The sequence below is a fragment of the Cynocephalus volans genome, chromosome 12 (genome assembly GCF_027409185.1).
Source record: "Cynocephalus volans isolate mCynVol1 chromosome 12, mCynVol1.pri, whole genome shotgun sequence".
NCBI lineage: Eukaryota > Metazoa > Chordata > Mammalia > Dermoptera > Cynocephalidae > Cynocephalus > Cynocephalus volans.
Window position 1 is genome coordinate 44,980,697 of NC_084471.1, and position 14,871 is coordinate 44,995,567.

Here is a 14,871-nt window from a genome sequence, read left to right on the forward strand (position 1 = left end):
ATTTTTGTAGTCTTAGTGGTGAGCTCAATATATGGATATTGAGGGATAGATTTTTGTGGTAAGCAGAATAATGCCCCCCCCCCGCCACCCCAAGATGTCTACATTCTAATCCTTGAAACTTGTTATGATGGTGAATTGTATATGTCAAATTGGAGAGTGTTTTTTGATGACCATATATATTATTTCTGTTTCTTTGTGGAACCATGATGAATGCACCTGTAAATATATTACTTTACATGGCAAAGGGAGTTTGCAGGAATGATTAAGTTAAGAATTTTGAGAAGGGAAGATTATCTGGGATTATCCAGTAGGCCCAATGTAATCACATCATTACAAGGGTACTTCAAAAAGTTCATGGAAAAATAATTCAAAGATAATATGAACCTTTCCATGAACCTTTTGAAGTACCCTCATGTAACAGAGAAGCAGAAGTATTAGAGTCCAAGAAAAAGATATGATGGCAGAAGCAGAAGTTCAAGTGATGTGATTACTAGCTTTGGCTACAAACCAAAGGTAGTATTTAGAAGCTGGGAAAAGCAAGGAAGTGGAGCCCCCAGAAGGAATGCAGCCCTGCTAACACCTTGATTTTAACCCAATAAGACTCATTTTGGACTTCTGACTTCCAGAACTATATTTTTTGTTGTTTAAGCTGGTAAATTGGTGGTAATTTGTTATTGCAGCATTAAAAAACTAGTACAGTATTCAAAAAATACTTATTAGTTGACAAAATGACTTAAGTGTTTAATGCATTAAGCTATTATAATAACTAACATTTATTTATTGCCTGCTATCTACTAGACATTTTTATATATTCACTCTTGATCCTTATAACCAAGATGTTATTATGCCATTTGTAGATGAACAAACTGAAATTCAGAAAGATTGGATAATTTTATGAAAGTACCATGCTGATAACTAATAGAGTAGGTATTGGAAACCAAGGCATGGTATTCTAAATCCCAGTGTCCCCAAGGTATTTCAAGACATGTAGCTCTACAGTAGAGGAATAGCCAGTGGTGGCACCAAAGGATGATTTTAGAGCCCTGTAGCCTCCCCAAAATTTCCTTCAGCATCCCTGATGGAAGCTAAATAACAGTGAAATTGAAATGAAAACAGTGTGTTTATTTGTGAATAGTTTCAAGATAGGCTCCTAGCCTGTCTTTTATGGGGGTGGGGATTTCCTCCCCTAAGTTTCTCCAATAATGGGCCGGCCCCGTGGCGCACTCGGGAGAGTGCAGCGCTTGGGTGTGCAGCGGCGCTCCCACCGCAGGTTCGGATCCTATATAGGGATGGCCGGTGCCCTCACTGGCTGAGCGCAGTGCGGACGACACCAAGCCAAGGGTTGTGTTCCCCTTACCGATCACAAAAAGACAAAAAAAAAAAAAAAAAAAAAAAAGTTTCTCCAATAAGAAATTCTGGAGCTACCCAACAGGACCCTGAATATTGGATACTTGTGTGTAGGCTCCCACTCTCCATGGACTGAGACAAACCAAATACTGGGCATCTAGCTTGCCTCTGGTATCATGTTTTTATATGTTTATTCATTCATATCTTTTGAAAATATTAATGCAATCAATTAGACCTTAGTCATGGCTTCCTCAGGAAATGAGCCAGTCATTTAAAGATGATTTTGCATACCTATAAGTACATCCATTTCTTACAGATATAAATTTACAATTAATTGACAACCCTATTTCCAAGTTTATGAACTTCATTTCCCTATTGCACTAATGTATTGCCTACACACTAATTACATAAATGTCTGAACATTTGTTTAGAAAGTCTTTTTAATGAGCAAAGACATAAAGTCATTGCATTATATAATACCAATTGAAATAATTCACAAACTGAAATAACACTGCTCAGAATGTAAGTAGATGCAACCACAGGTTTATTTTGAGTAATCATGTCTTGCTGAAGAAAGTCCACTGGGAAATATTTAACTGGTGAATATTTAACACAATAATAATGATCACTTTTTTTTCTATACCTATGGATAAAATAGAGAGGTATGTTTTCTTTCTTTGCTTTTTTCTTTAAAGTCATAATTTTATTATTTTTTATTTTAGAGACTATTTAAACTGCTTTATGGCTTACATTTGAAAGAACTGGCTGAATAGAATTGTCTAATTGAAGGGTACTTTTTTAGAACATCATAATTAGAAAAGATTGTGGTTAGAACATTTCTAATATGGATAATTTGGAGTTTGTCTGTATAAAACCAATGTGAGTAGTCTTATCACTACTACCCATGAGTTCACATTCAGAGCGTTCTGTTTAAAATTTGAGAACTCTATATTTGCCAACCGCCTCGAGTTTACTTGGAATACACATGTAAAATATAGATATATTTACCAGTCTTTATGTTAAATATATTAACTTTGAAATCATAAGTAGAACAATAAGGAAATTGATAATCAACAGCAATTGTCTTCTTCCTATTTGCTGATTTCTAATCATAAACATAATTTACAGTAGTAAATGTTTTGGAAGAAATTAATACAGTAGAAATTTCTTTTATATGCTTGTTTGGGATAATTGTTACATCCAAAAACTACAAAGTGTGAAACTTCAAAAAAAAGCCAAAATCCCTTTGGATTTTGAAAAGATGAACTTTCATCTTTTCTCTGACAAACCAATTTTCAACCTTGGCACCTCCTTTTCTCTGATCATGTACTCTCTTTAATCAAACAATTCACTGCATCCTGTCAATTATGTATCCTTAATATTTCCATTGGAATATCTCCACTGCAGTTCTCTTAATTCTGGCCGCCATCAAACTTTGGCTTGGGTACAGCAGTGATATTTCTTCTCAATGATTTCTTGGTTTCTTTGCCACTAACCTCCATTACCAACCTCTCTTCTACAATCATGCTTTAAAATTTCAACAGACCAACTATTTTTTGTAAAAGAAAAATCTAATCATGCCACTCTATTACTCTGACGCTTAAATCCTTCAACAGTTTCTCATTTCTCTCAGAATAAAGTTCAAACACCAAATGTTAGGACAAGAGGCCCTAGGTGATTTGAACCCTGTTCAGGCCTCCAACTGGATGGTCATGTAGCAATTTAAACGTGAAGGCAAAGACTGTGGGTTTTGTTTTTTGGGTTTTTTTAATCTTTGTAGTCTCGTTGCCAGCTCAGTGCCTGAAAGATGGTAGGTGCTCAATAAATATTTGTTAAGGAATTTCTTAGTTCTGTGGTTCAAAAAATATGCATTCAAACTATTGAAGCTTTATATGAAGTAGACAAGCTTTCTGAATTCCCCATCAGTTCTCTCAGACTCATTTTTAAGGTTCTTCCGTAGACCTTCACTAGCATTTTCCTTCTGGAACTGTGGCACTATGCTTTCTTAACTTATATAACTCAATAACGTTAGACCATAGCCAAGGCTTACTTCCCAGAGTACTTCCGGGGGATGCCTCCTCACCAGCAGCTGAAAACCAACTCCCTTTAAGCAGCATGAGTAGAGTACATATAAAAATTAGTATATTTTGTTTTAATCACTAAAATTCAATTTTGCTATTCTGAGATAAAGAAATAGCATTTTAAATGTACCTGTGAACACCCAGAAGGTTATTTTAACATTTAGCATCTGCATAAATAAACAAATATATAGTACTAAGTCGGGGAGGTTTTTAAACTTTAAGGCAAACTTTCTGAGTGAGTTTGGTTTTTAGCTTTGAGCTACTTAGTTAAACATTGAGATGTTCTGTGAACCTCTTATCACTAAACATTCTCCCTGTCCTGCCTCTTTAAGTAGTCCAATAAAAATACCTATTATGAATACCCAATCCATCACAAGAATAGGTGATAGAACTCAATATTGGGATTTGCTGGATAAAAGATGGCATGTAACAATAAAAATGACAAGATAGGCATGTTAAGCCATTAATGAGGATAGAGAGATTATATACTTAGCATCTTTGACTATATTACCACTAGATGGTTATGACTTTCTAAGTAATTCATATACTAATTCATACTTCTATTTATCCATTCATTCATTTTCTGCTGAAAATTTTTTCTTGAATTTCTTGAGAATCTAGTATTGCCAGGTTCTGTTCAAGGCAGTGGGGATACAGGGCCTAGAACACAGTAGGTGAGATCTCTACCCTGATGGAGTTTACATTCTCTGGGCAGAAAAAGACAGGAAACAAGGAAACAAAGTATAGAATGATATAGCTTCAGAAACTGCTAACTACTATACAAGAAATAAAATATGGCAATGAGTGACAGGGGAGAGAGGATAACTCAGTGTGGGTGATTCTGGATAGTCCTCTCTGAGAAAATAAAGGATCTCAATGATGAGATTTCAACAGTGAGAAGGAGCTCTAGGAAGATCTGGAGGAATGATGATCTGGAAAGGGTAGACAAGTGCAAGACCCCTGATATGGGAATAAACATGCATATTCTAAAAAAGAAAAGACCAGTGTGGCATATTATCATGTAGTGACTCTGTGCCTGGGCAAGAGATAATGATGTCTTGAGCTGGGGTTTTAACATTGTCAGTGGCTGAATTTGGCATATATTTTGGAGATCCATCCAAGACTTGTTATGGCATGTAGGGGTATGAGGGAAAGAGAGGCTCCCAGTGTGTCAACTTAAATAATTGGATAGATGGTTAGAAATCTGTCCAATAACTGGATAGATCAGGGAGAGTTCCCTTTGGAATTTATTTGTTCTACTTGGAATTTGAGGAATATATAATACATCCAAGAGCTGTCAAGTAGGAAGTAGAATATTTGAGTATGGAACTCAAGACAGTCCAGGAATGGAGCTTTCACCAAACATTACTCTTCTGCGGACTGTTTTGTTCTGTATCAACTAAAAATTCATGACAGCTGCAGCCATCAATATGATATGGCTGTAAGGCCTGAGAACTGAGACCACCTGTGTCAACAACATAACTTAGTTATTTGTTCCAGGAAAATTTGCCCAGAGAAGGTAAGACCATAAGTTAACAGATAACTTCACTGTTTTCTTCAGGAAATCCCTGCAAATCAGATTATCTGAGGCAACAGTGTTTACCTGGAGAAAGCTCCCTTATCAAACCATGGTTTTATTTATCAAGACTCACTTCAGGATTCTCACTACACTATGTCTCTCAACCCTAACTATTATTTTACAAATCTGCCCAATCCCAATCTCTTCCCCACCTTGAAATACCTGCCATAAACCCATTGAGCCCAGACCCCTGAAATCCTATACAGTTCTCTGACTCTTCTCTCTTGATTCTGTCAAGATGCTGTTCTCCCTGACTGCAGTGACTTCTAATAAACTGAGTTTTGCTTTGTTCAATTTGTCTGGTTGTCTTTGGAAAAGTTAAACATTCTTTACTATTTTTTCTTTTCTGCCCTTAACTAGGTATTTGTACTGTAAATAACTATTTACCCACCTGCTCTGAAACTCATTATTAGCGGAACTAAATTTTTGAAGTTGTGAGGGCCCTTAGACATCTATTCCAATCAGATTATTTTACAAATAGGAAAACTGAAACCAAAGCTTGACTAGTTTCACAGTTAGTAGCTACTAGATCATAGGACTTATAATTCCCGGTCTAGCAGTCTTTATGGAAGAATACGAAAGCTTATGTTGAGCAAAATAAGTAAATTATTTTTATTTTATTCTATTATCTATAAACTTCCTAACAGGGGAGAGAGCAATCTGACTGTTATGTTTTTGTTTTTGTTTGTGGTTGTGATGCTTTTGTATTACTTGTCAGGCTGGCTTAGGTACTAAGCATATGTATTCATAAAGATATTAGAAAATATTAATTTACATTTACCAAAAATTCAGATATTGGAAGTTCATTAATTGGCAGAAAGATATAGAAACATACAATTCTTGATGTATCTGCAGTTTTATCCTAATCTGAATATAGAGGAAATAAACAAAAATAAACAAAAACAAACAAAAATTTCCCACGAATTCACCAAGTCATGTATTTCTTCTCATAGAGCAAGATTTACCATGCAAAGTATTCAAGAAGTTAGAGTCTTTTTGAATATTCGAGATATGGAGTCTCTTTGAGGAAGCTGAAACACACAAATTTGTTATGGGTACATCTTCCCATTTTAATTCGTACCTGGTAAACATTGTGGGAAAATCTCAAACATTTTCTGCAAGAACAATTGTAACAATACAACGGATATCTATAGCATTCTCTGCTTCTTCCTTTGTTTCAGAAATCATCCCTGCTGACATCATCCATATTATAACAGTGGGAGCTGCCCCATAAATAATGCACGACTCATTGCCCTAGCCATAGTTAATTGGACCAGAGGTGGGCACTTGACCCATGGACTGGGGACTAAGAGACTTAAGTCAGCCTCTCAGTGCCTAGATTATAAAAATATATAAAACTCAGGACTTGCTGTTAATTGTGTTCTGCCATTTGGAGCAAGGAGCCAAAGAGGCCACATTTTTGTTAGAATGTTCTGCAGTGCCTCTGAGCCAGAGGATTTAAGGTGGGTGAAGCTATTCAAACTAATCTTCCCTTTCCACTCTAATTACCAAATTAATACCAGACACTTAAAAGGAATAAAAAAGAAAAAAGGAAAAGAGAAGGAAGCACTACCAAATACTTGCCCTGTTTTCTCCACCCCTTGGATCCAAGACAGTAAAGTATTACTTGTACATTCTTTGTTAGGATGAATGGACTGGCAAAAGATACTTATTCTCCTGGCAAAAAAGTTAGGTTCCTCTTCTTTGATCCCCACCAAACTTCTGTACAGGGTACAGAGGTTTGGTCTGTTTTTAGGACATCATCAGAAAAGAAAGAATGGAGAAGATCAACCATAGCATCCCATTTCTGTCCAAACCAAACCAATGATCAGGATCAGGACTCCATCCTCATACATTGTCCTCAACTTATTCTTGTCATCAAAAACAGATCCCTGGGCCGGCTCTGTGGCTCACTTGGGAGAGTGCGGTGCTGATGGCGCCGATGCCGCGGGTTTGGATCCTATATAGAGATGGCCGGTGTACTCACTGGCTGAGCGTGGTGCAGACAGCACCAAGCCAAGGGTTATGATCCCCTTACCAGTCATAAAAAAAAAAAAAGTGGATCCCTGCTTCATTATTTGACACGCCTCCATCCCCACCACCACCAGAAGCAAAGTCATATTTATTTCTAGGTCTACTCATTAGAAACTACTTTATCTCTTGCTTTGAGAACAGTGTTTGATAGTACCAAGAGCCAAAACAGTCTTGTGGTTAAGACAATAAAAGACTAAATTTTGATTAAAAAAAATAAGACTTGTGGCTGGTAAACAAATTTAATACTTTTTTCTCCTCCCCAATAAACTGCAATGAAACTTTAAATAGTTCTTTGTATGCTGAATTAGTAGACCTCCTTATAACAACTATCAAACTATTGTCATATTATTAATATTACGTACAATTTTAATATAATATAGTAAGTAATTTGATAAAAGTATATACAAAATGCTATAAGAGCGTAGAGGAGGAACTCAGACTAGATTAAACCTGAATTTAGGCTGTCTGGAAGATAAGAGCTGAGTCTGTAAAAATGAGGAGGAATTAGCCAGGAAGAAATTATAAGTACACTATTTGTCAAGTATATAACATGCTTGAGCAAGGAAGTGGACACCATTGGAGGGCACCTTAAAGGAAAATGTGCAAGATGAGGGTAGAAAGAACAAGAATGGGGTCAACTCATGAAGAACCTCAGAGACTATCCTAAAGATTTAGATGTGTTATCTTATAAGGGTTGTTCACAGATTCATACAGTGCCTTAGACTGGGTTCCCTGGAAACAGACTCTAAGACAGAGAACTGTGTGCAGGAAGTTTATTGGGACGTGTTCTTGGGAGATACGTCTGTAAGGAAGGTGGGTTTGGGCAGAGAGAGAAGCTGACCTGCAATGCATTTGCCTCTGAAGCCTCAGCAAATTCTAAAAGGAGCTGTGGAGCTGAGATGACCCTTCAGAGTTGTGCCAAACTGAAGCAACAGGACAGGACCTTTGTTTCTTTGCATCAGCCAATCATTTACCACTGGCATCTACCTGCGGGGCTGGAACTTAGGTAAAGCAGTTCTCGGAAGCTAAGGCAGCTCCCAGTGTGGGATGCAGTTGTGAGCAGATAGCAGATGATATTCTCAGCAGTTGGGGATGACTGCATATGTTTGATGAGGGGGTCTTGAATGGAGGCCACAATATACATGACACACAAAAACAGCTAATAGGTATTGAGCACCTTCTATGTGCCAAGCACTTTGTATGCATCATCTTTATGGTCCTTACTACAAGACTACGAGAAGGGTACTTTTATTATCCTCATTGTATAGATAAGAAAACAGGCACAGAAAGGTTGAGTGATAAAACCAGAGCTCGAACCCAGACAATCTGACTCCATAACCTGGGATCATAAACATGACATCATTCTGCTTCATCGCAAGGAGGAATATGGTCAGCTTTGCAGTTTAGACACCCTTCCGGGGTAGAAAGACAAGAAACAAAATAAAATACATAGACTATCAGGTAATGACAAGTGCTATGGAGAAATGAAAAGCAGAGGATTGCATAGCGAGGGCCAGAGGTGGGGCTGGGGGGCAGTTGTAATTTTATAAAAGGTAGTCAGGGAAGGCTTCACCAAGATGGCAATGTTTGGACAAACGCCCAAAAGAAGAGAGAAAGCAAGCCCTGCAGATAACTGGGTAAAGAGCCTTCCAGGCAGAGAGATCAGGAGAGCAAAGATCTCTAGGTGAAAGCATACTTGGTGTCTTCAAGAAAGAGCAAGGAGGCCCTTAAAATCTTAAAAGGCACAACTCAGCTGTTCACAACTGAGCTCCTGATCCGGAGTGGTCAGGAAGTAGAAGTGGGAGACGAGGTCCAGATTTTGGCGGGGGATCAGGGACAAGGTCATGTAGGGCCATGTAGTCCTTCTAAGGACTCTGGCTTTAACTCTGAAAGAGAGACGGTCACTGGAGGGTTTTGAGCAACGGAGTGACATCATCTGACTTGTGATTTATACAAATTGTTCTGGCTCCTGTGTTGAGAATAGACAGCAGGGAGCAAGGGCAAAAGTAAAGAGACCACGTAAGAGGCCATGATCCAGGCCAGAGACAATGGCAGCTTGAAACAGAGTGGTAGCAGTGGAAGTGGTGAGAAGTACTGGGAGCCTTGACACATTTTGAAGTAGAGCCAGCAGGATATGCGGATGGACTGAACATAAGGAATAAGGGAAAGGAGGCAGGGGGATGAAGGATAACTCTAGTTTTTGACCTGAACAACAGCAAAGCTGAAGTTGCCTTTTGCTGAGATGAGTAAATCTGTGAGAGGAACAGATTTAGGAGGTGGTAATAGATCAGAAGTGCAGTTTTGGACGTACTGAGTTTGATGTGCCTTTTACATTTCCAAGGAGGGATTGAATAGTAGTTAGACAGACACACAAATGTGGAGTTCAAAGGAGTGGTCTGGGCTGGAGGTATACATTTAGGAGTCTTCAGTGTAGATACCATATTTAAAGCCTTGAAATTAGTAGGGGAAATCACTTAAGAGTAAGTATAGATAGGGAAGAGATCTGAGAATTGAGCTCTGGGGTACTCCATCTGCAAGAGGTTATTAAAACTCAAGTAGTTACTTTTAAAAAGAGCAATATTGCGAGATATTGTGGGAAAAGACCACATTATTTTTAGAAGATGTCAAGCTTTAAGGTTGTTCAGCTGCATAATGGGGAAGTTGTCTCTATGAGGATAAGACTCTTTTTAAAGTGCAGAAAGTTTTATAAGTTGTGGTTACACAGACATCTGCATTGTTTTAATTCCAGTTTCCTCCTCCAGGATTTAAAAAAAAGAAAAAAGGAAGAATTCACATAAAACACTGAAACAGGAACAGGTGAAGAACACCTATGGCTGGAACAGGTTTGGTTGCACAAACCCTGAGATACAGTCTTTGTCTTTCCCACCAGCAAATATTACTGAGGTTTAGTAGTATCAAATGCAGCAAATGACAGAAAGATGAGACTGAAAAGTATTCACTATGTTTGACTTTTTTCAGGATGGTTTCACAATAGTATTGAGTGTAAGAGAGAGTTTTCTTGGTGCGGGGAGGATAGTGTAGAAGGATGATTTCAATGGGTAACTAAAGAGTGAAATAGAAAGTGAGAAAGAGGAACTAGAAAATATAGACTTCATCTTTCAAAAACTTATCTAAGTGTCAAGAATAATTTTCAAAAAAGATAAAATCATGACTCAGAAATATAGTGAAGACGTGTCAAAAATTATTATACATTATTTAGTGAGAAAATGATAAAGATATTGCAAATGAATCAGTCAGAGAACCACAAATTTATATGTAGCAAAGGAATGTTAAAATAAATTTTAAAAAATGACTGCAAAACTGGCTCTTTCCGTGGGTTGGGTGGGTGGGAGAGAAGGGCTGTCTGTCCACTAGGCAGAGTTATTTGCATGTCTATAGACAAGAATTATCTAAATAACAAGGTTATAGAGAGGCTAGGAAGCAAAGCCATGGCTCCATTGGAGGTCACCTGAGTATTTAAAAGTTTGAGTGAATTCCTCTGAGACTGGAGGACAGGAAGGAAGGAAGGTAGAGATACAGAAAAGTAGTGGGTTTGGAAAAAAGCCAAGGTAGTGGAAATATGATGGCCTCAGTCTTAATAATGAAATTGTGTTATCATTATTATTAAAAATTATAAATCATTTAGGAGGCAGAGAATCTGGGATAAAATAGCAATTGAGCTCTAGTTTTAACTTTGAATTTCCTGGTAGTGAAGGCAAAAATGGAAAAGTGATAATTGGCCATTCTAATTGGCACATAAGAAGAATGCAAGTTTTTTCTGGAAAGGTGGGTTTGACTACTAAGGTTGTGAGGGGAAGGTGTGAAACTCCCTGTGCAGAATGGGAGATGAAATTGACTAAGGACAAGTAAAAGAATTAAGCTATGCTGTGGGACTACGAGGCTTAGAGATATATTTGCATTTGAAGTGAATTTGGAATATACATCAACTTCTCCAAGAAGCCTTCCCTGGTAATCAGTCTGGGCTAAAGTGTCTTCTGTGTTTTTACAGCTCTTAGTGGCAGTTGGCACATTGTTTTATTATGTCTTCTCTCTTTCTCCCTCCAGGAAAGCAAAAAATATATCCATGTATTTCTAGTGTCCCATACAATTGCCTGACACTAGTGGATCTCAGGGAAGTTAACAGTATAAGGAAGGAGGGAGTGAAGAAAGATGGCAGGCCGTTCAGTTGTCGGAGGGTCAGGAATGGTTCCCTCTGGGCACTGAGCCTGGAAGAGGCCAGCACTCACTGCCCGGCACTTGCCTTCCTCATCTTGCCCAGGACTTGATAATATCAGGAACCAGTTACTTCTTCACAGTCACAGAAAGAGGCAACTGGAAGCAGCCATGGTGAGCGCAGGACTTAAGATAGCTTATCAGTTGCTTGCGGGGTGTTCCAACCTGCAGTTGGATGCTTTAAAGTCAATAGCTTAGGGTGAAATTAAACTCCCTGAATTAATAACGTATCTTTATTATAGTGAATTTAAAAATACAGAAAATTACAGAGAAGAAAATGAAATTCCTATAACCCAGATATAAGCAGTTGATATTTACCTGTATTTCTCGTCATTCCTTTTTTCTATGCATTATGTGTATAGTTTTTTCTTTATGAAATTGGGATCATAGCATATATATTACTATTATTTTGTATTACTTCATATTTATTTATTATATATTGCATATGATTTTATATTGTTATATATATTATATGTTATATATTGTTCTGCTACTTTTTTAACTTACAGTTATGTTCCAAAATGTCCCAATGCCATTAAATCATTTATTCCAAAATTATTTTTAATGGACTTATAATATTTATTTTACTTTATTCTTCTATTGTTGATCATTCAGGATATTTACAATTTTTCACTACTTTAAAGTGATGCTTTGATGAACGTCCTTGTTCAAAACTACTTGACTACACCTTAATTATTTTCTTAGAAAAGACTCCTGTAAGTGGAATTGTTTGGATCAGGAGTATGAACTTTTAAAGAACTCTCTTAAGCCAAGTAGCTCTCAGGAGGATTGCTTCAATTTATACTTCCATCAGAATGTTTAAGAGTACCCATTTCCCTGCATCCTAGTCAGTATTAGTTACTAACAATTAAAAATTATTTGTGGAAGACACTGAAATCATGGTAACCAGAATAGGATAGCTCCTTATATGATATATTTTGATTAATCTACGTTCAATTTTGGAAAAGACAATAGTGAAATGTGTCAGTCTGCATATAAATGAACTATGCTAGCAGTGTTATATAATTAAATTTAAATTCAGACAAAAAAATCTATCTTATAAAAGCCTTAGCTTTTAGAAGATTCAGACACAGAATAAAATAGAGCGTAAATTTACATCATATTTAAACAAAAATATATTGCAACAGACACTTAAATAAACTTTTTTAAAAAGTATGTACAATCTCCAGTAAAAAGTGTGTATGTTCAGAAAATGAATTGTGCAGATGAATTTCACATGCAATCACAGAATAATCATTTAATGTCATTACGCATTAACATGCGGAAAAATAAAAATTGTTGCTTTTCTTTTGTAGTTTTATTGTGTTTCATGACTTGTGCCAGATTCTTTATGTAGGTAATCGCTAATCTTCATAAAACTCTGCAAGGAAGTTTTTTTGTTTCAGTTTTACAGATAAGAAAACAGGCTGAGAAAGGTAAGAAACTTGGCCAAAGACACCCCAATAACAGGTAGGCCACTGTTTGAGCCGCAATTTGTCTGACTCCAGAGCTTTGCTCATTTCACTGTGCTATAGTGATTCCCAGGGAACTACAATAAGGCCTTGTACGAGAGAAAATCATGGAGACCCTGACCCTAGGCTGGTGACAAAATGAACCCATGATTGATACAAAGCCATCAGACTTCTCTACTGCCTGAAGTGGAAATGTTAACAATTTAACACTTTTTGTTATTTCTGAATTTAAATATATTTAAATGTATAAAATTAGAATTGGACAGCTTTTGTTTATTAAACTGTAAGGAAAAAAATGGAAAAGAAAAAAGAAAAAGAAAAGGGGAAAAAGGAAAAATAAAGATAATGGAGGAAGAGTAAAAACTACTCCTTGTAGGATTAAAAAAAACCACAACACAACAACCAAGAGAATATCCAGGTACTGAGTAAGGAGAGGATAATATTGAGGGCACTGCAGGATATGTGGAGGTTGGGAAGCAAAGGGATAAATGGTTTTGGAATTAGGCTGGGGTAGAGAGTTAGCTGGATGGTCTCACAGGCGGGGGCACTGAGCCATCTCTCTCCTTCCATTCTGCCACCTGTCTCCACTACAGGGATGTGCCTGCCTCACAGGCAGGCAGTGGTGTTTATGGGTCAGGACATCCCTCTCTTGGACTGGCACATGCTTAAGCATTTTTCTTCCTTTTCTTTTTCAGCCTTAATGCTGCACCCACTCCCCAGCCCCCAACAGGATTACCAGTCTGTCTTCAGACAGAGTACATGAGCACTTGATGGAGGCTGGCTATGCTGGGGAGGTGATGTGGTGTCCTGCAGAAGAGCAAATGCTCCCGCGTCACACTGCCTGGGTTCAAACCCCAGCTCTGCCACTTGCTGTGTTAGCTTGGATAAGTCACCTAATCATTCTTTGCCTCAAGTCTCTCCACCTGTAAAATGGGAATTCATTCCAAAAACATTCATCAGGCACCTACGGTGTGCCAAGAATTGTTTGAGCTGGGATAGAGCAATTAACAGACAGCTTATTTTTCAATGGGGCAAGCAGACTTTAACCAAATATATACAATAATAGATATTAAATATAATGAAGAAAAATACAGGACAGTAAGGGAACAAGAGTGGCAAGGAGTGACAGTCTAGATAGGTGGTCAGAAAAGACCTCCCTGAAGAAGTGATATTTGAGGGGGCTGGCCAGTTTGCTCATTGGTTAGAGTGTGGTGCTGATAACACAAAGGTCAGGGGTTCAGATGCCCATACCGGCTAGTCACCGAAACAACAATGAAAAGAAGTGATATTTGAGCAGAGACATGAGAAAAGTGGATGAGTCATGTCATAGATCCAGGGGAACAAGAGCAGCAGGTACAAAAGCTATAAGTAGCGAGTTGAGGAAGAGCAAAAATGCAAAGTGCTGGGCAGCCTATGCGGAGTCAGTGAGAGTAAAAGAGCAGCTGAGGTTGGGGTCATACCAGGCTTCTAGGCCTTGGTAAGGACTTTCGTTTGATTCTCAGTGTGGTTAGAAGTGTATGCATTAAGATTCAGTCACAGGATCCAGAAATACTTTCATTATTTAATTAGAAAGAGATCTGATACAGAGACATAGGGTGCTTACAAAAACATTGGAAGGGGTGCAAGAGCAAGCTCTAAGCTTTTAAAATAAGTAGCTCTTCTCTGAGAATGCTGTCCATACATTCTTTTTATTGAAACATAATTGATTATACATGTTTGTGGGGTACAGAGTTTAATATAAATACCCTCATACAATATGTGTTGATCAGGATAATTAACATATTCATCGTTACAAAGTATAAGCATTCTTTGTTTCCATTAACCAATTTCTCACTAACCCCCTCGCTCCCCCTTTCCCACCTCTAGTAACCACAGTTCTGTTTTCTCCCTCTCAAAATTCAGCTTATTATTTTGATTGGCCTGCCTGCTTTGCCTGCCTGCCTTGCCTGCCTGCCTTGCCTGCCTGCTTGCAGTTGAGTGCAGACATGTGGTATTTCTTTCTGTGCCTGGCTTATTTCACTTATAATTTTCTCCAAGATCATCCGAGATGCTGCGAATGGCAAAAGTTCATTCTTTTTTATGGCTGAATAATATTCCATTGTGTGTATATATACCATATTTTCCT